We start from the raw sequence: 20,738 nt of genomic DNA on the forward strand, positions 1-20,738 counted from the left end.
TTAAGCGTCTGCCTTCGGCTCAGGGCGTGATCCCGGCGTTATGGGATCGAGCCCCACATCAGGTTCCTCCACTGGGAGCCTGCTTCTTCCTCTCCCACTCCCCCTGCTTGTGTTCCCTCTCTCGCTGGCTGTCTCTCTCTCTGTCAAATAAATAAATAAAATCTTAAAAAAAAAAAAAAAGGAAAAAAGAAAAAAAGAAATCTCTCAAATTTGAAAAAAAGAAATCTCTCAAATTTCACTGGCCATTCTTTTAACTTAAAACATCTCTTAGGGAACACTTAGGAAAATAATGGATAAATGTGCTAAGTACCAAAACAGTGATATAAAAAAGTCCTATAGAAATACAGATGAATTCTGGGGCGCCTGGGTGGCTCAGTCATTAAGCGTCTGCCTTCGGCTCAGGGCGTGATCCTGGCGTTGTGAGATCGAGCCCCACATCAGGCTCCTCCGCTGGGAGCCTGCTTCTTCCTCTCCCACTCCCCCTGCTTGTGTTCCCTCTCTCGCTGGCTGTCTCTCTCTCTGTCAAATGAATAAATAAAAATCTTCAAAAAAAAAAAAAAAAAGAAAGAAAGAAATACAGATGAATTCTGAAAGACGTTATGGAGAAAACAGAACCATGACCAGAGCCTCTGAAGAATGGATATGTAAGTTCTTCCAGAATGGAAGAACAAAAGAATCTATTCAGGAACACGTTGCCCAAATTGGCTAGAAGACAAGAGTAAAACGGGGATAGGAAGTAAGAGACAGGGATGGGAGTTTCGGTGGGGCCACATCATGGAAGGACTGAGAACTTGGGTTTGATCCTGTATGCACTGGGAGCCACTGAAATCTCAGCAGAGAACTAGCTTGGTCATCACTGTGTTCTATGAAAATTATTCTGGTAGCACCACGTAGTCCCATTCTACAGAACAGGAACCAAACACAGGGTAAACAACTGGGAAGATACAGCTATGCAGCATGCAGAAGGTAACGAGGGTGCTGTTATGGGAGCTGTGGGGACAGAAAACCAGAGACAGACTGACAGGTCTCAAAATGTGAGAGGAGACAAAGACAAATACTGGAGAGTCTCTCCAATGTGGAATCTAGAAAACAGATTCAGAGCCAGAGAACAGTTTGGTGGTTGCAGGGGGAGGGGAGAGGGGATAGGTGAAGGGGGTTGAAAAATAAGTAAATAAATTGATGAGCAATACCAGAAATGGGGGGGGGTGCAGAGAGGAGGGGAAGAAAGGAAGATGTGAGGGGAAAGTCAAAGCAGGCTGTCAGTGAGGGCAGCAACGCCATCACCCAGAGTTCGTCTTGTTTTTCAGAGACAAGGGAAAACGAGTATATCAGAAAAACAAAAGATAAATAAATCAATTAATTAATGACAATTCACATTCCTAATCTTCTTGGTAAAATAGAAAAGATCATCTCCTGAGAGTAAGAATTTTTGAATTTGTTCAAAGGTGGAGAAAGCAAAGAAAGGTTTGAACAGAAAGCCAGGAAAAGGTTTGCTGAACTCACAAGAACTTAGCTGTATTCTCTCCACCTGAGCCAGTTTTCTATTCAGGCAGGAACTGGGCTTAAAGTATTTTATTTTGATTAAGTAAATGCTGATAAACAATCTACTCCACATTACAGTACTTAGACTCAAATTCCTTAATTTCCCCGTGAAGTTGAAGGCCCAGGCTTTTGAAAGACACACCCTCCCCAATCACACAGTCTTTAACTCTCCTCTCACATGGTGAAAATTCTTAACCCAAACAGACACCCATTAACACATGCCTTAAGTTATGCAAATTACAGACAGAAATTCCGCATAGAAGCAAAATATCAAAGCATAAAAACACCAAATAACACAAAGAAGTAGATGCAGAATTCTAGCATCGCAGGAGATTACATATTTAAATTTATTCAGATACCATGAAATCCAAACCTCCAAGCAACTTAACGTTCAAAGTAGGCAGATAAGAGACGAGGTGTTTAAGGTTCACCTACACCTGCCATCTGCTGCCGCTTATTAATGAAACCAACCGATTTTTATTACACAGCATATTTACCTGGGTTCAGGGAAGTACTCGGGAGAAGTAAAAGAGAAACAGAAGATACGATCGGTGACCCTGGAGTATAAGGAATAGGTTAACAAATTTTTTTTAAAGGAATGGGGTAACAGACAAATTTAAAAGAGCATAATAAAAGACATAGTTTAAAACCAACGTGTGTATTGTGCGATAATAGGTCAGTGTCAGCTGAAGCGTGTACCTTGTGAACATCTATTCTTTGCTTCGCGCGGGCATGTGTGCGCTTCAAAAAGCCACTTCAAAGATCTCCTTCCCTAGTTTCTCTCCCTCAGGCTGTCAGGCTCCTCTCTGACCTCTCTCACTCACCTGGATCACACTGTCGGAATATTTCCTGGGTGCAAGGACCCTGTCTCATCCTTACACGTACAGTCACGTTGGATCAAAAGCCTGAAGGAAGGTGCAGAGACAGGAATGAAAACCCAAGATGGGGAAACTGAGACCACTGTAGTCAGAATGGAGAGTCCTGGTTAAGAAGCAGAAGCTAAGTTTGGGTGAGCACGATGCGGGCGGCTGGAGGACCCAGCGGAAGCCTAGCCGGACAGGTTTAGGCTGAACGTAGTAGGCAACAGGCAGCTATTACTAGTCCCTGAGCAGGCTGGTGATCTGATGTCAACGAGATTTTCATTTAGCAGTTCTGGAGAAGATGGTTTGACTTGATAGAGTGAAGTGAGAAGTCACCAGGAGCAGATCAGCTAGAAGGCTTCTATAGGAACCAGGTGTGAGATAAGGACAGTAGGGGCTGGTTCAATAGATAACAGGTGGAAGATGAAGACCAGCGACTATCAAGCCACAAAAGACCTAAGCAAATACAGGTGGAAGAGAACAGTAATAAAAAAATTTTAATTTTTTAAAACCCCTATGAAAAAAAAACTTATGGGTTTTACAGCTCATACAATATTCACAACACCCCCCCCAAAAAAAAAAAAAAACCCAATGAAACACGTTAGTAAAGTTGCGGGTGTGGGGGGGAGAGAAGGGTTATGGTATTTGATGGAGGGTCACACCACACGGAGAGGCAAATTAGCAGAGTGGTTATTTAAGAGTGTGATCTTTAGACACCAATCCGTCTGGGTTTGAATTGGGCTCAGCCACTTCTTATCAGTGTGTCCCTGGAAAATGACTTTACCTCTGTGTGTGTGTTTCTGTAAAATGGGGATATGAATTCCTATTACCTCCCTCATAGGGTGTTACGAGAAGCGGATGGGCTTTATATGTATTAAAATAATATTTGTCAAAATTTTTGCACACATATTAAATAAATTACAAATGATGACAGTAAATGTTTCGAAAAAGGGTACTGACCACTACTTTACATAGTGATGTCTCTGAGATGAATGAAACCTGAGACCTCAAGGCTCCTCGAATTAGTCTTGCAAAGGGAGGCAGGGAGGAGACAAAGAGCATTTGCAAAACCCAAGACAAACCCAAGCTGGGCTTGGAGATGTGGAGGGAATGACCTCAGCACAGGGAACACAGGAGAGAGGCAGAGAAGTGGGCGAGGGCAGATCAGCATGCCCTGGAGGGCATGACAAAGCTGAGACTTTATTCTCAGTGCAAGGCCCCTGAAACGTCTGAATGGTTTTATGCAGGGGAGAGAGATGCCTGGTTTACTGCATATCCTTTATGAATCATAAATCACCCACTTCCTTTTGCCAAAGATTATGCAGCATCCAGAAAATAAAGCCAAGTACATCCCAGTAGCATGTTCTCCTTTCTGTGATGTTTTCACATTATAATATCATAACCAAAAATACAATCACTTGAAACGCTCACACCTGAAACATAACATCATTCAAGTGAGAAGAAAGTGGTTTTGGAAAAAGACACCATGTGCATTTATAAAGCTGTTCTCTCCGCAACCCATTCCCGGTCCATCCATTCACCTTCCCTGGGGATTACTGACAAATATGACCATAAATCATCATGAACAGAACATACATTTTATTTTGTTTTGCAAGCAATGGTCAGTATTTTCTCTGCCAGCCCATATTCTTTTCTTCAAACTCCCTTATTGCCAATACTAATGCCCCTACAAATAGCTTACAGTGGAGAATTAGAGAATAAGAGATCAACCCTAAAGCTACTAAAACTTAGGGACATTCAGGGCTAATGGCAAGCTCAACTAGAAATCTGAATGCCATTATTTTGGACTTCCACAAAGAACTGTCCCTTTTCGATCAACAAGAGGACAAAAACACCTGTCTTGGAAATAGAATCGCAGGGTGTATTCGATTTTTTTTTTTCAGGCAAGAGAACAGAATTTCAAGACATGTCATGGAAGTGTTCTAAGGAGATTTCCCAGGTGAAAGCTACAGCACCAGGCCTGCCTCACTCCATGTCTCTGCCAGGAATGGTGGCCTAATTACAGTATAATTTAGGAAAGACTATGAGAACATGAGCAACTGTCCTAGCAAGGGCTGGAAACTGGGGGGGGGGGGGGGGGGGGGCATTCAAACCTCCTGATGTTCCTGCCACACTGTCACTTGGCCAAAACACACAAACAGGAAGACATTACGATCCTGAGATACTAATGGCATCTCCAGCTTCCAGACGCACACTAGTCAGTATCTCTAATTCCTGTTGGCCCTGTTCCATCCCTCTACCCCCTGCACTCACGGCCACTTCCTGGGATAATCTAAACCAGCCTCAGCTAAGAAAGCACAACTGGAGGACAAGCTTACGAGTAGGAACTCTCACACCACAGCAGGAGGTATAATGACCCTTTCGGCCATCAAGAATGTAGAGGCTTCCACTCGGTATCTCCTATTTCTATTAAAACTATATACAAAAAAAACCCTATATACGCATGTTACAGAAAAGGGAAAGGAAGCTCACTGCCCCGAAGTAACTTACACCAAATATGTATCACACTGTGGTCAGTTTGGCCAGCCATCCATCTCTGTGAGAAGGACAAACAACTGAAATAAAATTTCAGACCAAATCATCACCAGATTCTGGAAGCCACATGGAAGCATAGCTTCGGGCACGTGCATCAAGGAGACGAGCATTACCCTCCTAGCTGTTTTCTTCTCCATGGTGTGCCCAGTTGATGCCCCCACTAACTTCTTGCAACACACATTCTTCCCATTAACATCCAATTCTCAGGCCATCCCTCTATGTTCTTGCTGAAAATCTCTCTCATTTGTGTGATCCTTTTTTTCTTTTCACACTTCACCATCTGTTAAATCAATGGAGCCAGGACTTGAGCCCCACTTTAACACTTTCACTCATTCGGTCAACAATCACTGCTTTGTTCTAGGCTTTGCTCTACAAGCCTAACCCTGATTGCATGGGCCAGTCATTTAACCTCTCCAGGCCCATGGTCGCTCACCTAAAGAAAACCGCAATAACGGGGCTCACGCCATACAGTCACAAAGGTGGCCTGTGGACTAAGTGATACAACGTAACTGAAAGTGCCTTGTAAACTCAAGTGAGAAACACACACAGAAGGCTGGACAACACACGCTTTTCCAAAACACACTCACAGAAATTACTTCATTGGATTCTCACTGTAAGCTGGCCAAACAGGGTAATTTTCTTCTGCAGATGAAAAACCAAGGTGCCGAGAATATAAGTGAATTTCTAAAGAAGCTAAGACTAGAATCCAAGTCCCCTGACTCACCATCCAGTGCTATTTTTACTATACTTAAGCTGATTTTCATAAAGACTTTTGGAGGAAAGCAGTTATTTATTTTTAGTTTTATTAAGTTATACCTCCCTCCCCAAAAAAAACCCTCCATCACCAACCAAGGCAAGACTTCTCGTCTGTGTTCTTTCCCCTATACCTTGAGATACATCAGGCAATAACTCCATAGTTTCTAAAGTGAGCAAAGGGAAACAAACCCTCTCTCTTACAAATGAGAAAATGATGCCATATTTTACTTTCTTTGAATAGAGACTGGCATGGAGTCATATGAATGGTAACCAAGCCAGGTGAGAAAATGCTCACAGTCAGCCAGTTCTGAGAGCAGAGCAAGCGACACACTGGCAGGAGCCGGCTCTGCAGCTACACAGCAATTACCCTCCAGGCTTCGGGCTCCACGAACGGGTTCAGTATTAGGAAGGATGGTTTTGCCTTCGTCGTGCTCAAGGACACCTGCTGTGGAGTTCCAATGGATAACTGTTATGAGTCAGTCAATGCTATTTTCAAATTTTCATCTGATTTGTATTTCTCACAACCTTAAATTGTACACCACATTACCAAATAGAAGCCAGCCCTTGTTCAAAATACTCTTCCAAGAGTCATACTGTCGGGACGCCTGGGTGGCTCTGTTGGTTAAGTGTCTGCCTTCGGCTCGGGTCATGCTCCCAGGGTCCTGGGATCAAGCCCCGTGTCAGGCTCCCTGCTCAGTGGGGAGCCTGCTTCTCCCTCTCCCTCTGCCTGCCACTCCCCCTGTTCATGCACACACTCTCCCTCTGACAAATAAATAAATCTTAAAAAAAAAAAAAAAAAAACAGTCATACTGCCAAAGAAAGAGCATGAACAGATGGATCCTTTGCTAGGCCAGCGTTCCTTACCTAGGCATGCCGTTGGTGTGAATCACGGACCCATACTGCCATACTGTACAGCACCCCACCAAGTACCACGCTGGCCAGCTTCCACTTACATCCAGTTCCTCACTTCTACACATAGCCACACCTGAAAATTTATTTCAAGGCCAAATGTATTAAATCTGAACAACAGACCTACATGTTCTATGCTTATTTCCTGAGAATTGAAAAAATGTGTGTATAACATCCCTAGTTAGGCTACTATTAGGTGTTTGCCAACCTCAAGCATAAGCCCCACAATAAGAGTCAGCTGATGGCAATCCTTCCAGTGTCCTAGAAAACTACAAAACTTAGTAAGTTGGGACAGTTTTGCACCCTTTCCATAAGGATATCACGCCCCTCCTATGTAAGCTCTGCGGGAGGCAGTCTGTGGGTTGAGCAGCCATCTGCCTCTTCTCCTCCAAAGTGGGATTCATTAGATGTTGGAACAAGGTAACCTCAGGTGCCTGCCATCAACTCGGCTCTGCCTACTGCTGGTCTCCACCTCCCATCACCTCAATAGAGACTGCGATCCCAGGCAGCTTGGGCTGAATAAAGGGTACCACCCTAGAGGGAACTCCTGAACTCAACTCAACCACTTCAGGTTTTCTGATGCTAACATGGCCCAAGGCTTGACTCTATGGACCTCCGTAACCACCCCTCCCGCGGGGTTGTGTGTGTTAGGGATATGATATTTAGTCGTCTTGATGACCCTGGCAAGGGGAGCTGCCAAGCAGTGCTCCCACGCAGTAACTAAATCCTCAGGTCCTGTAATACAGTTTGGTATCAGTGTCAGCCCTGCACCTGCACGGACAGTATGAAAGCTGACCATGTGCCAGTTGAGAGCCATGTATATGAGCCCAGTGCTGCAAAACTAAACTTAGGTTACAGCATATTTCCTGACCTTTTATGTGAGGCTGCCTGGTGCTAGGGAAAATTCTCACTGCTGGCTGAAGTTTACCCATCTCCCCAAAAGGTCCCCTGGAAATTGTACAGTGGGCCTGCACTAACACCACTGTGTCTAAGAAAAAGAAAATAAAATTCAAGTCTGGACTTTTTGAGCAGACTACCAATTCCCACCATTTCTCGACACTGTTGTCAAATAAAAATAAATTATCCTTTCTTTCTTGTGTTTAAGCTGCTGTTAATCTGTCTCTTCATTTCCAAGACCTCAGCCTCCTACAGCACACTGCATAGGAAATAAGGAAAACTCGCTGGCATTTTTAGTTTACTCTGGATATGCTTCCTCTTGCCATTTCTTTTATTTGGATACTTAGAATTTCCTATTCACAAGTCCTAAGGTGCCCATCCTCTCAGGGACCTGTTTTGTTTTTGGGGGGGTTTGTTTCTTCTGTTTTTTTTAAAGTAGTGGACCCCAGCCTGGGGCCCAAACTCACAACCCTGAGATCAAGACCTGAGCTGAGATCAAGAGTCAGATGCTTAACAGACTGAGCCACCCAGGCGTCCATCTCAGGGACCTTTTACCTTCAAGAATGAGAGACATGAATTTGCATCAAAGTCCAAGGTGGCAAACTTCCCATAATACCGAAGTCTAACTGTTCATTGTTCTAAAATCTCAACTCAGCCTATTAAAGCCTAGATAAAGCCTTCTAATCCATGACACATTATACCATTAGGAAGCACTCTAGTTATCAGCATCAGTATGTATGCTCAATTCTCATTATTCACAGCAGTCATGCTCTCTAAAGTCTCCAAGAACACTGAGTTAGTCAACACTGAGCCACTGCTCCTAGGAAAACACACTGTTAGGTTCCTTTGAGCCACTGGTTACATTGTTGTCAACTGATCAATACATAACCTTGTTTTAGTAGTGCTTCTGTTTAAAGACACATTATGTGATATCTATTACTGATTCATTCACATTGAGTTCATGGCCAACAGCACTACTAATTCATGCTGAATGAAGCTTATCTAATGCACATATTTTCTCCACGTATTTTTTCCGAAAGGCACATGACAGCCTCTTGCTCTTGGGAACACTTTGCTGGGGGCCACTGTAAACACCAAAACCAACAAAAAGCCCCCACATGAGAACAGGTAGTCCAGTGTGAGAGCTGAAACAAGAAGTCAGAGCTTTGCCTTGTCTGACCTCACCTGGGACGTGCGCACCTGGAGAGACTCAGATTTTTCACCACTCTGTACATGTGCAGGGATGATGGAGAAAGTCCTGCAAGTTCGGATTCGGGCTTCCAAATACATGTTAGGAAGCAGATGAAGTCAGAAATCCGAGGATGGACTGTATCTCGTTATCAGACCCGAAGCATGGGACACAGTGCATTCTACAAGGTTTTCCTTCTTTGCAAAGGTGCTGTCATACTGCGTCCCAGGTAGCAAGAATTTTTCTGGTTTCAGCACCTCCCACTTATGCTCCTGCCTCTCTTGCCTTGGCAGTTGATAATCTCAAGATTTGGCAGCCCAATTTCTTTTTTTTTTTTCATTTTAAGATTTTATTTATTTGTCAGAGAGAGAGAGAGCACAAGCAGGGGGAGCAGCAGGCAGAGGGAGAGAAGCAGTCTCCCCATAAGGAGGCTGATGCAGGACTCGATCATGACCCGAGCTGAAGGCAGACGCTTAACTGACTGAGCCACTCAGGCGTCCCATTGGCAGTCCAATTTCTAAGCAGTTGCTGTTGCTGTAGTTGTTTTAATGTGGTCAGATTCTAAATGGCTACAGAATGTTGGCGGCATTCCCTTTTCTCTCCTATTAGGCTCTCACATATCGACTTCATTACCTTTAGATGGTCTCCCTAAAACAATCCCAAATGAGCTTTGGTTATGCACAAACTTGACACACAAAAACTTTCTCTCTCACCAGGTTCTGCAACAGCTTATCTAACACAGGCCAAAAACCAGACTTGACAGGTTAAGATCGCTACAGTGTCATAATTTTTGTTACATTAAAATTTTCCCAATGTATGTGACTTTTACCTCCTGAATTTACAACTCTTATTATTTTATGAAGTCATATTCAAAGCGGCAAAGCAATTTTTATGATGGTTATTTTACTTACCTTTTTACTAAGGCAAACCAGAACCCCCACAGCAAAACCACCCAGGAAAGATACTGAGAAAAGACACAAAGGGAAATCTTCCTTGGGATGTGTTTTGGCAACCAGAAAGCTTCGTAACAAGGCCGGCTCCATAAGCAGTTAAAAGGAATTTCCCTTACAGCACTCTTGTCAAACAGAACATCTGAAAGTGAAAGTTTTGATTTCATGATGATCCTGTAAGAAGTATTAAACTCTTCAGGTAAACTCACAGTTCTAGATCAGTTGGGGAAAGTGGCAACCACAGTAATTAAGAAGCTCTCTCAAATCTTCAAAGACTTTTGTAATAACATAATACAAACTACTCTTCAAAGCACATTATTCCCTGTAATTCCTGAACTTCTGTGATGTACTGGGAACAGATAATTATTATCGTCTTACAGAGGAAAATGAAACACAAAGGTTAATCAGAAGTAACTTCTTCTGGTCACAAACTTAGATGACAGAGATTGGACTTAAAGTCAAGTCTCCAGAAATAAGCCAGAGCTGTTTTTACTACAACATTCACAGTTTTGGAATGTAGTCCATGGTTATTTATAGCAGAATTATCTTCTTAATTGTATTGTGTTTGGTCAACATAAAAATTAGTTTGCATTCTCTTCCAAATGGAAAGCAAAACCAAGCTGCCCCAAAGTGTGACCAAAAACAGTGGCAGGGGAAATCAGCCTGGGATTAAAGCTGCACGAAAATTAAATAACATTTGAAGGGTTTACATCATTTCTACCACGGGGGAGATGATTTTCAGCCAGATGCAACAGGAAACAGAATAAAAACAACCAACCAATCAACCAACACAAACTTGTGTCTTTAGAATAAGACAACAAACTTAAGTATTTTTAAACGCATTATTTAAGGCATTGAGATTTAGCGATGATAAATAACTTGTTCCAAGAGCGTGCCATCGGTACAGCCTTAAGGCACTGACCCCAAAGCTCTCTTTCAACTACCCACGCTACCCCTCACAGTCATGCGCGGCAAGGAGGAAACAATGAACATTACAAGTTAGTGGACTAAGTTTGGTATGCTAAAATGGTATGCAAAACTGACCTTCAAATACTAATAGGAAAACTATCGTTCCTTGGTTTTGTCTTCGAATGTTCAGAGGAAACAAATGCAAGCCTTCATTCTCCTCAAAGTAGGCTTGGCTTTAGAAAAAGATTTGCAAAATCTACAAACTGGAAGATAGTACCTTTAAAACAGAAGGAGCAACCCGCTGCGATAAAAACTAGAAGAGCCGTCTCCACCCCCGGCCCCCGGGCTGCTGGTTCTTATTAACCACAGAGAAGGAAATACAACCAGCAAACGTACAGCACCAATGATCAAAGTGAAACCGATTTTTTTAATCATCTAGCTTAAATAGACGAATATATGCCGGTAAAGTGCATAAAGACTAAGTTAATAGCCCCAGCAAGTACTGTCATCCTAACCTAAGACATTTCAATGTCTCAGTGTCAGGAATCAAAGGAGACTTTAAGCAAAGCAAAAAATGAAAAGAAAAAAAAAAGTAAAAGACCTTTGCGTTTCGGCGAGGCCTGCACTCGGTGCTGGAAGAGCGTGCCGTTTTGTTTTGGGGAGGGGCAGGGAGTACAGGAAGAAAGGGAGACCCGTCCCAGCTGCCCATCCTCAGCCCCTTCCCGCAGTCCTGCACCCAACCCTTCTATGCCGCCGGCCAGAACCAAGGCTCTACAGGGCGCCGGGCCTCCCTCCCGCCGCGTGCGTCGCACTCCCAGGACGCCTTCCTCGCGGGACCCTCCCCCCCCCACAACGGAGCCGGACCTCCCTTCGAGAGCCCTGGAGCTTCGGCTCCCACTGGGAGCCTCAAGTTGCCCCGCGAGAACCAGCCACCTCCTCCCTCCAGGAGGACGCCCTCAGTCCTGCTCCGAGTCAGCCCACCGGAGTTTCCCCGCAAGGCCAGCCCTCGCGGGCCCCGTTCTCCCGCACTCACCGCCCGGCGGCTCTGGGCTCGCCCGCCTCGGGCCGGCCGGGCCCCGTGGGGGGCGGGGGCGGGGTGGAGGCGGGACCGCCGAGCGCGCGGGGCGCACTCCGGGGGCGCGCCGACGCACAGGCGCGCTCGCGCCCGCGCTCCCGCACCGACTCCCCCTCCGCACACCCACACGCACACGCGGGCGGCGCGCGCCGAGCCGGCTCCGCGGCGGACGCGAGCGCGGAAGCGCGAGGAATCCCTGGAATGAGGCGCCGCCCGCCCTCCGCGGGCTCCGCCGGGCTCCGCCTGGCCCGCCAGGACACGCCCCCGGACACGCCCCTCCCACGAGCAGGTGGGCGGCCAAGCCCAGGTGAGTCGGCAGGGAGGCGGGGGCGGGGCCTCGCACGCCGAGGAGAGGCTTGTTTCCCCTCCCCCGCCCGCCGCACGCCCCGCGGCAGCTCGCACCTACCCGGCGGGTGCGGACGCGCTCCGGCGGGGAATGTCCGCTGCGGCCCTGGAGCCGCTCTAGGCCCCCGGGAAGAGGCGCCAGTCGCCAAGGGCGCGAGGGCCCGGCATCTCAGACGTATCTATGTCCCCCAAGGCCCAGCGGTTGGGAACACACCTTTCAGTGTACACGCACAAACGAACCTTTCGTGCGCGCCCGGGTGCCTGCTGCTGTGGGCCAGCCACGTCCCCCACACGCACACAGTGGGCCCACGCACCCAGTGGACACAGCACACGTGACACCGACGTCCACCGTCGAGCCGTACTCCACACCCACTGGACCTGCTGCCGCCCCACGCGCAGCCAGCAAGTGCCAGAGCCTTTGAGCACGACCTGCAGCACCTACGCTGCCCTCGGCTTCAGACCCGCACACGTCCTCTTCTCCAGAAGCCGCCCCTGCAAGGGCATACAACCCCTCCGGCGCCCGGGGGCCGGCGCTCACACCGGGCTCACCCGCGGGACCTCAGCGCACGCGGGTACCTCCCGCACACCCCGGTCTCCCCGGCCTCCCCGCTCCCCGGGACGCCGACCTGGACCGCTGCCTCACTTTCTCGTTACCCACACACCCAAGCCAAACTGCCCAGACAGGCCGGCGGCCACACGTACCTGCAGGTACAGGTCGCACTTGCTCGGGGAAGCGTGTGCTCAGGTGCCACCGCGATCAGAACGGCCGCTGCAGTCCCGGGCACTCAGACGCGGCTCGGTTTCCTCCCATTACAGCATTTTACACTCCACCACTCACTCCACTTCACACACACGCACACGCACACACACACTCACGCCCCAGGCGCCCAGCAGCGTCTTTCCTCTCCCTCCCTCGCCCGGAGGAGGAAGTCCTAGTAAATGAAAACAGTGTGGAAGGGAGGGAGCGGAGGAGGAAGGGAGGGAGGTCGGAGTGGAAAGAGCCCCCTTCAGCCGCTCGCACGGCAGTGTTTGCTGTGTTTGGCAAACTCCTGGAGTCCACAACCCGGCCTGCTCTGAAATGTGCCCGGGGAGGGGCAGAGGGGAGGAGGTGAAACATTTCTAATTGGTGCAGGTTCTTATTACAGCAGCAGCGTAGACATGTGACCACGAAAAGAAAAGCCCTGTCTTTAATTTTTTCCTGTCATTCTCTAGAGATTCGGGGGGGGGGGGGGGGTAAGAGGGGTGGAGGCCTGATACTCCAGTCTCCGGCAGCTCTTGCCCCATTGTTTTCTCGTACTGCCACAATTAAGAAAACATTTGCTTAACATATCCAGCCGCTAACTTCATAAAATAAATAGTCAGAGACTGGACTTCCTCTGGTTTGCTTTAAATGGCTTCATGTTACTCGCCTTCTGGCTGTTCTCAAACCTCGGTCGGTATTAGGATCTCCTACTCTAGGGCTTTTCCTGGGAGAGCGCTCTGCTGAGAGGCAATGATAACAATAAAAAGAAACACCAGCTTACATTAACGCAGGAGGATGGTGGAGGGGATGCTTTGCAGTTCTCAAACTGTTTTCCCATCTATTACCTCATCTGATCATATCAAGTCACAGCATATTACCTCGTCTGATCTTAGCCCCTGTTGGGTAGCAGGACAGGTATTAACAGTTGCATTTTACAGCCAGATTGGATGTTTTACCTGAAGCAGGTAGAGGTGCTGCCTGTACCAGATCATGGGTCTTATGGCCCTGTGTGAAATACACTCTCCTGCAGGCCACGCAGGACCACTGTAAATGGGAACCCAAGTGACAAGCCAACCCAAGCATAGCTGCCCCTGGTTTCCCAGTGCCCAGATTAAAATTCACAGGTTAACGCAGGGAAGGCTCCCAGTCTTCCCAAAGATATTTTTACTTAGACTCCATGTTAGTTCATCAGTAGACAGGAAGAAGAAAGAAAGAAAAAAAAAAAACCCGAAAAGATCATAAAGAGGAGGTTTTCTTCCTGCCAAGTTAGGGCAGGGCATGAGGAAAGAATGAGGGCTGTATGGGCAGATTTCAGGAAGTGTGGCAAGACAGAAAACTGGCTTTGGATTTGGACAGAGCTGGATTTGAATCCGAAGTCTATCTGTGTTGGTTACAGGACGTTGGGCATGTCATCAAGCTCAGTGTTCTCATCTGTAAAACAGGTAATTCTTACCATGAAGATCCATTGCAGGGACCAAGGATGAGGTAGAATTTTGGATGAATACTCATACATTCTCTCTTCCTACCTGAAATCCAGTCCTGCTGTGGCACCTTATGAACAGACACCCACTTTAACATGGGGGGATGGGAAAATAATTTGCCCAGATCATGCAAATGGATAATGACAGCAATAATAATACAACTAGACATTTATAAAATGGCTTTGGGGTTTACAAAGTGTTCCCACATATCATTATCTCATTTGATTTTTATGACAATTCTGCCATTTGTGTGCTGCTAAATGATTTCCATTTGGGGTCACTCTGGAGGTCCTAAAGCTGCCTCTTTAATTTCCATCACTGCTCAGTGCAAACCTCACTCTGTAGATAAATCATGCGGACAGAGGGCCTTTTCTCATGGATGTGACCAGTCTTCGACCTTTCCAAGAATTATTCTCACTGCTTCCCTTACATCAGCATTACTGTGACTTTGCGCTGGCAACATCTAAGCATGGTTGTTTTAGCCTGGCTGTCTTAGTTGTGCGGAAGAAAGACACACTCAAGTTATCTTAAGAAAAAGGGGCTGTGCCTTCAAGATGTAGGTGGACTGGAACTGGGGCATGCCAGATACAAAGACTAGTCACACAACGGGATAGTCAAAAGCAGCCAAAACAATGACTTACACTAACATGGAACAATAGGGATGAATCTTTTTTTTTTTTAAGATTTATTTATTTAGAGAGAGAGAGAAAGAGAGCATGAGTGGGAGAGGCAGAGGGAGAAGGAGAGAGAATCTCAAGCAGACTCCATGCTGAGCGGATCTCATAATCCTGAGATCAGGACCTGAGCCAAGTCCGTCCCTCAACCAACCATGCCACCCAGGTGCCCCAACAGGGGTGAGTCTTGACAATATTAGGTGAAAAAAGTAAGTTCCAAAAGATTCCATACAGCATAATATCTCATTTGTAATGTTACAAATAAAATGAAAAAGAATTGGAGGGGTACATACACCTGGAATAACGCTAATACAAAAGAAACAAGGGGATGATGACCCGAGGATTCAAAGCGGTAATTACCTAGGGAGGGGACCGCACACGTGGGTGGGAGGGGCCATCGGTTAGATGGAGGTTATCGTCAAGCTCCTCACCTTTGGGTGGTGGATTCACAGGTTCACTATTAAAAATGACCACTTAAACGATGGTTGCACGACAATGTGAATGCCACTGAAAAACACACTTAAAAATGGTTAAAATAGTAAATTTTAGTGGCGTCTGGGTGGCTCAGTCGTTAAGCATCTGCCTTCCGCTCAGGGCGTGATCCCAGAGTCCTGGGATGAGCCCTGCATCGGGCTCCTCTGCTGGGAGCCTGCTTCTTCCTCTCCCACTCCCCCTGCCTGTGTTCCCTCTCTCGCTGGCTGTCTCTCTCTCTCTTTCAAATAAATAAATAAAATCTTCTTTTAAAAAAATAGTAAATTTTAGGTTATGTGTATTTTACCATAATTTAAAAAAAAAGGAGGGAGCTATAGGAAAAACAAATTGGGCAACTTTCTCAAAACAAAAACAAAAAAACTGCTTAAGTAGCTAATTGAAAAAACAAAGATAGGTTGTACATGGACCACTGATGAGAATGTGCTTCAAACCAAGGATTTTATAAATGCACCAGCAACTTATTTTTTTTAAGTAAACTCTATATCCAATATGGGGCTTGAACATGGGGCCCCAAGATCAGGAGTTGCATTCTCTACTGACTGAAGCAGGCAGGCACCCCCAGAAAGTTTTTTTTAAAGATTTACCTATTTATTTTAGAGAGAGAGGGAGGGAGTGTGAGGGGGAGGCAGAGGGAGAAGGAAAGAATCCTGGAGCAGACTCCCCACTGAGTGCAGAGCCCAAGGCAGGGCTCCATCTCACGCGCCTGAGATCAAGACCTGAGCCAAATCAATAGTCAAACAACGCTTAACCATGAGCCATCCAAGTGCCCCTAGAAATTTATTTAAAAAAAAAAAAAGAATGAAAATAATCCGGGAGGTAGGTGAGTGGAGGTTGAGAAAAAACAAAATTTGCCCGGAATTGATCATGGTTGAAGCCAAGTGATGGGTGTTCTGTCTACTCTTGCATGTGTTTGAAATTTTTATATTAAAACATTAAAAAATTAAAAGGAAAAGAAAGTTCCAAGGACCAAAAGAGACTCTGTGGACTATTACCCTCCACAGGCCGCAGTATCATTGGTCAGTCCTCCTCTCTGTTTCTCTGTGCCCCTCCCTGTTTAATTCCTTCTCATCCCGCCACCAAGGAGCTTCCCGGCCACTCGGGCTCCTGGATTACTGTCCCTACTGATCCTTTTGGCTTTTGCTCCCCTGGTAATGGACTCCCTTTGTATCTACGTAGTTCAAATTGTTCATAGAGACAGTCTGATTCTTCTCTTTTCTACTCATCCATAGAAATGGCATCAATCTGATCTACCTTGAAGTGGGGTGTCCGTGAGGGTCTGTGAGGGCCCATGACATCAGGCACGGTCCAGCGAGGAGAAAGCATAGGCCAAGGGAGAGTGGGAACTACAGGGTATCTAACGCAGCTGCCAGCAGGTGGGGCGTCACCAAGACTGATCAATGCAACACTTTGAAAGGCCCTCAGGAGTTCAGTCAAGTGAGAGTAGGTCCTTTGCTTTTCCATTTGCTCCTTACAATTTGTTAAGGCATTCCAATGATTCAGTATTATAAAAACAGGGTTGTTTGGGTTTTTTTTTTTAATAGAAATGGAATCTTTATTTTTTTTTTTTAAGATTTTATTTATTTATTTGAGAGAGAGCGAGAAAGAGCATGAGCAGGGGCAGGGGAGAGGGAGAGCAGGGAGCCAGATGCGGGGCTCAATCCCAGGACTCCGAGATCATGACCTGAGCCAAAGGCAGATGCTCAACGAACTGAGCCACCCAGGTGCCCCTAAAAACAGGGGTTTTTTTCCACACCAAATTCCCAAAAAGTAGTTTATTTTCCAATATGCCCTCTCATGTCATACTTCCAAGAGGGAAACTGGGGAAACACCAAGATGGCTGCCAATCTGAAATGCTCATAGTGCATAGAGACTCATTATTCTTCTCAGTGCATTAACCTGCCGAGGAAGAATGTCCTTTTCTACCCTGTGGCCCTTTGCTTATAATGTGCTCACAGGAATTTCTCCTGTTCTCCTCTTCTCTTCACAGCAAATTATCCCACAAAGGGCACTGAGGAGACAGAAGATATGGGTTCTCATTCAGAAGATGTGTGTTCTTTAGGTGACAGTGGGAGCCCATGAAAGTCATTTGACACCTGTGGGTCTACGTCTCCACACCTGTGAAGAGCTTAGATCAGAACAGGTTTGGCCAACAGGTGTCATCTTGAGCACCAGCTCTGTCTAGAGTCCTCTTTTGAGAAGGACTCTGAAGCCACAACTGAGGTTCAGTGAAAAAGAAGTGTCAAGTTTGATTAGTAATGTCTGCTATGGGCAGGGAATAGGAAATGGTGTACTGAGGTTTGCCATTTCTGATTAAAGGAGCTCTAAAAATTCCTTCTAGCTATAACTTCTCTATTCTCATCGAGTGGGAACAGGTGTACTTGTACTTTTCCAGAGGCCAAAGTAACCAGTGGAAAAACTCAAATGATCTTATTTCAGTGCAAGAATACAGAATAAAAAATTACCTAAAGTAATAACGATACCTAACATTTAACAAGCACTTACTATGGTCTGGACACTGTTTAAGTGCTTTAAAACAATTATCTAGTTTAAGCCTCACAACAGCCCTATGAGGTAGGGACTGTAAATATCCCTATTATTTAAGCCAATGAAGAAACTGAAGCATGGAGATGTTAAATAACTTGTCCAAGATCTTAAAGATAATAACGGTGCAACTGGAATTGAACCTCGCAGTCTAATTCTGGAGTCCACATGCTTAGCCTGTCAGTCCACGTCAGACATCCCCGGGGAGCTTGCTAGTAAAGCAGACTCTTAGGCCCCACCCAGACCTAGTGAATTAGAATCTGCATTTCAACAAGCTCCCCAGATGATTCATATGCACATTACCATTCGAGAAGCACTGGTCTAGACCGTATTGTCTCCTAGGAGGATATTAGCTACCATTATTAAATATAATACGCATGCACTGTGCTATACATTATGCCCATATATTTGAATTTCATCCACATAAAAATCCTACAAGGGAAATCCTACAAGATCAATGGATTGATCAATGTCAATATTCTTTTTTCTTTCTTTCTTTCTTTTTTCAATGTCAGTGTTCTTGTTGTGATATTATATTGTAGTTTTGCAAGATGTTACCACTTGGGGGAAAGGATACATAGGATCTCTCTGTATTTCTTCTTATAATTGCATGTGAATCTATAATTATCTCAAAATAAAAAGTGTAATTAAAAAATCCCATGATGTAGGTTTTATCTTTCCTACTTTTATTGTTGAGGAAACAGAAGCTTTAAAGAGTCTAAGCAACCCACTTTGCAAATAAGGATTGACGTCCTACTCTGTGCAAGGGACTTTCGTAGGCACTGGGGACACAGCAGTGAACAAATATTCCTCCCACCAAGCTATCATTCCATTGCAGGCAGTCAGAATTCAGATCTGGCTTGCTAAGTAAGTCCTCTACTGCCCACATTTTGGAATGTGGTAAAGACTAGGGCTGTGAGTGGTTAACACATTTGCAGAGTTTCTAGGCAGATGTGTATGAAAGCACCTAACCGTGCCAGGCACAAGGTTAGCACTCAATTCATTTCCTTTCTTTCTTTCCTTGCAGCCATCTCAGAGCCCACAAATAAGCCTCACCTCTACCATGACCCAACACGAATTTTACCCTTCGCCCAATTGGATGGAGTCCAATGATAGGACCATTTTGAGTAGCAGTAACCCAAGCCTCAAGTTGTTTGTGGAATTCAGTGAAGGTGGTACTCCAAGGTTTGGAGCGGTACATTTGAAACCTGTCAAGGAATCAGCAGTGAGCGTGTTTCTGAATGTCAGCTCATTTCACAGCATGGTTCTGAATGAATGCTCTTAAGCAAGACCAGACTTATGGCCAGAGCAATGGCTTAGACCTCAGATCTCTGAGTGATATCTGTCTAACTGATCCAAAGATTGGATTCATCCTCACACAAGGAATTTTCCTTCAAATACCATAAGAGCAATTCATCTTGGCAATAGATGCTTGCCCTTGTGCTTAGTAACAAACCAGCGGGCTGGGGCAGGAGATAATAGGAGCCATCTTCCAGAGGAAAGAATGTTGCAGATGCTGGATTCAAGGTCATGGAGAGTTTGACCACAGGTAACTAGCTAACTCTCAGACAGAGAATGGTTTGAGCCAGGGAATTTACCAGAAATGAGCACTTGTTTTTCCTCTGAGTGCGGAATCACTCAGAGGACATCACCACCTAGGAGAGAAATTCTTCGAACCAAGATTGCCACATCTCTCTTGGCTCCAATTTCTTGCTTTGCATTCAGCTCTTACAAGCATGTGCTATATATAGGCAAGAAGAAAGTAAACAAGGAAGGAAGAAGATAAACATTCCTGGGTGCCAGCCCTGTGCAAGGCACCCTGCTGAGCCTTCCCATTTAATGCACCTTAATCCTGTGAGGAAGACATTGTCAACCCCATTCTACGGATGAAACACTGGGGGCTCAGAGAAGGTAAAACCTTTGCCTTAGTAGTGCAGAGCCAGGATTCAAACCAGCTGTCTTGATCCTGATTCGATCTTTCGGTCATACCGCTGTTTACCCAGAAAAGACCCTGTTGAGAATCACTAAGTAAACCATTAAATCTGTTATAGACCAACACTTCAACCCTGAAGGGAAATATCTCCTTTTGGTGGCCCATCCCCTGCGGGCTACCATATGGAATTGGAACTTACTGAGGTTCTAACATCATTTTTGACATCATTTTTCAAAGGATGGAGAAACACTGGGCACGTGAGAACTGCTGAGACATCGGCATCAGCCACACCAGAGTTCAAACCCCAGTCCCACCATTTTCTAACTACATGACACGGGCACACACTTGGACACTGCCCACCCTTCTATCTTCTCTCGTATACACTGGGGATGATTCCTACTTAGAAAGGTCTGGTAAAACAAGTGCTGACAGACAAATACAGACAAAGACAAATATTGTATGATCTACTTATATGTGGATATGTGGAATCGAAAGAAAGAAAGAAAGAAAGAAAGAAAGAAAGAAAGAAAGAAAGAAAGAAAGAAAGAGAAAGAAAGAAAACTCATAGAGAAAGAGACCAGATTTATGATTGCCAGGGGCAGGGTTGGGAAGTAATAGAAGGAAGGTGGTCAAACAGTACAAACTTGTTAGAAGATAAATGTAATGTCCAACATGATGACCATTGCTAACGCTGACGTATGGTATGTATCTGAAAGTTGTTAAGAGTAAATCCTAAGGGTTCTCATCACAAAGAAAAAAAAATTTTTCTCTTTTTCTTTTTTCATATCTATACGAGATGATGGATGTTCACTAAACATCGTGGTGATGATTTCGCAATATATGTAAATCAAGACATTATGGCATCCGGTGTTGTGTGTCAATTACAC

The 20,738-nt window shown here is 45.4% G+C and overlaps 1 protein-coding gene across 2 annotated transcripts in view; it reads right to left on the bottom strand.

Annotated features, from left to right (window-relative positions):
* Positions 1-13,058, bottom strand: part of VGLL4 (vestigial like family member 4) — a 153,661-nt gene extending 140,603 nt beyond the window's left edge. The window contains exon 1 of one of the 2 annotated variants that reach the window (XM_026501379.4): positions 12,691-13,058. The gene's annotated coding sequence lies outside the window, so the exon portion shown is untranslated. Of the gene's footprint in view, positions 1-11,601; positions 11,702-12,690 lie in introns of those variants that run through there. The other variant, XM_044385073.3, reaches the window with a different exon arrangement.
* Positions 13,059-20,738: the final 7,680 nt, after the last annotated feature.

Source organism: Ursus arctos, unplaced genomic scaffold (assembly GCF_023065955.2).
Source record: "Ursus arctos isolate Adak ecotype North America unplaced genomic scaffold, UrsArc2.0 scaffold_14, whole genome shotgun sequence".
Classification (NCBI taxonomy): domain Eukaryota; kingdom Metazoa; phylum Chordata; class Mammalia; order Carnivora; family Ursidae; genus Ursus; species Ursus arctos.